General features: G+C 32.8%; 1 pseudogene; it reads left to right on the top strand.

Moving 5' to 3' along the window:
* Positions 1–788: 788 nt before the first annotated feature.
* LOC145591933 (chitinase 2 pseudogene) lies at positions 789–1649 on the top strand (annotated as a pseudogene).
* The last annotated feature ends 825 nt before the right edge of the window (positions 1650–2474 follow it).

Here is a 2474-nt window from a genome sequence, read left to right as displayed (position 1 = left end):
CCCGAGATGATCGAGATTGTTTGATGATGCATGCCTTGGAGTGCTTGCTGAGTTGCTGGAGTTGCTACTTTGTTCACTATGTTGTTGCTGGGATATATATACAATGTTGCGGTAGTGTCGCTTTTTTTTATTCATTTTAAGATACTTAAATTTTTGTTTGTAATTTGGATTTTAATGGTTGGACATTTTTTTTTTTTAAAATTATATTAGAAAAAATTAGTTTGGTTTGGATTTAAATTTAAAAAACTTCAGTGTGGTTTGGATTCAATTTTCAAACTGAAATTAAAATGGATTAGATTAGACTGGACTGAATGTAAATTTTTTTCAATTTAGTTTCAAAAATCCAAAACCGAATTAATTATGTTTGGATTCGATTATGCAAAATCCAGATCGCAAACCAAACTTTCACCCTTAAACAACAAGCATCGTGAAAGACACATATTATATTAACTAAAAAAAAATGGATGAAGTATATGGTTGATTGAGAACTTGAGAAAGAAAGAGTCATAGTATAAATTATTTAACCTACTTTAATTGGGAATGTTCTTAGAGCCATCTAGTTATCCTACAAAAATGAGAAATTGGGAGAGAAAAAGTCATGGTATTATTTTTATAGCACAGTTGGGGATGTTCTAACAGCTATCTATTCATCCAAACATATTATTGAATATTTGGGGGGAAAGAGTCCTCAAATTTTTCTATGAATATGGTATTCTTACCCTTCCTAACATACATCAACAATTTTCATTAATCATTTGCTAAAAAAAAAAAAAAAGAATTATTTCATTATGGCCTCATCCTCTACAGGAAACTCAATGCTCTTCACAGCATACATTGGAGCAATGTACAAAATTATTACATTTTCAGACGTACCAATCAACAAAAATGTGCAATTCAACTTCCTTCTTTCATTCGCTATCGATTACACTGAATCCTCTTCTTCTCCAACCCCCACCAATGGCAAATTTAACATCTTTTGGGATCATTACAAACTCACTCCTTCTGAAGTTTCCTCTATTAAAAACAATCACCCAAATGTAAGGGTAGGCGTAAGCATAGGTGGTGCTACTGTTTCGGACCAACCAGTTAATTTCATGCCCAGTTCAATAGATTCATGGGTCTAAAACGCTGTTTCTTCATCGAAGGATATCATCAATAAGTATCATCTTGATGGTATTGACATCAATTACGAGCACTTTGATGGAGGAAGTGACACTCAGACCTTTGTTGAGTGCATCGGACGGTTGATAAAGAATCTCAAGGAGAAGAATATAGTGAAATTTGTGTCAACAGCTCCATTTGATGATGACAATGTCCAAAAACGCTACCAGGCTCTGTGGAAGAAATATGGGAAGTATATAGACTACGTTAATTTTCAGTTTTATTCATATGAGCAAATCACAAGTAAATCCGAATTCATCACTAATTTTAAGAATGAAAGAGAAAATTACAAAGATGGTAAGATTTTGGCAAGTTATATTAGTGATGGAAGCACAGGGCTAAAACCAGGAAAAGACTTCTTTAAAGCTTGTGAGAAGCTTAAGGAAAAGAACTTGCTACACGGGATCTTCTTTTGGTGTGCGGATGATTCTAAGGTATTGAACTTCAAGCATGAAGTTAAGGCTCAAGAATTGCTAGCAGCAACTTGATTTTCCAATCTTCATGTAATTAATTTGATTTTTAGGAAAGTTGCATGATTTTACTTGCTCATTAGGGGTAAGGTTTTGCATGTGATAAAAAAAAATGTAATTTTATGTACTCGCTTTCAAATAAAGTTACTACGAAGTACTATGTATGATAATCTCATGGTTTTCAAAAATACATATGATAATCTCATATTTTGTTGTTTTGAATTTATCACAGGTACGGTACTTAATTAAATTTACCTACATATTTAACGAATTTAATCAATGGTTTATTTACGATTCTAATAAGAGTTGTGAGAATTGTTCAAACAAATTTTAATACGCCTATCGTGAATTGTTAATTCGCAAACCTTAAAACTAAATGTTAAAAGATCAACTCAATCAAAACATTAAGCTGATGTCTGTAACTTACGATTATGTTTTATACTCTATCACACCCCCTCACAGGGGAATTCTTTGAGCATGACATGTGGATGCAATATGATATTAATGAAATATTCCATTTTAAAGAGGGGATGGATGAGATTAAAACATGTGACCTTTGTGTCACTTTGGCTCCTACCATGTTAAAAGACCTAAAAAAACCTAAAGCTTATGCTGATGGTTCAAGACCATGGATACGTTTTATACTTTATCCTATATTTTTATTTGGCTTTTTTGGGAATGTTGAAAAATACCACCTACTTGTAGGCGTCATTCGGAAGCTTGCCTACATTAAGCATGTGTAAATATGCTTGGCACTCATAGGAAGTGGGAATTAACATATATGATTAGGGATAATGATTAGGGACAAATAAAATAGGGAGCTGCCAACAAGTTTTTAAGGAA

The sequence above is a fragment of the Chenopodium album genome, chromosome 18, assembly GCF_948465745.1.
Source record: "Chenopodium album chromosome 18, dcCheAlbu1.1, whole genome shotgun sequence".
NCBI lineage: Eukaryota > Viridiplantae > Streptophyta > Magnoliopsida > Caryophyllales > Amaranthaceae > Chenopodium > Chenopodium album.
Note: the sequence above shows the minus strand (reverse complement) of the source record. Positions and strands in the feature narration are given on the sequence as shown.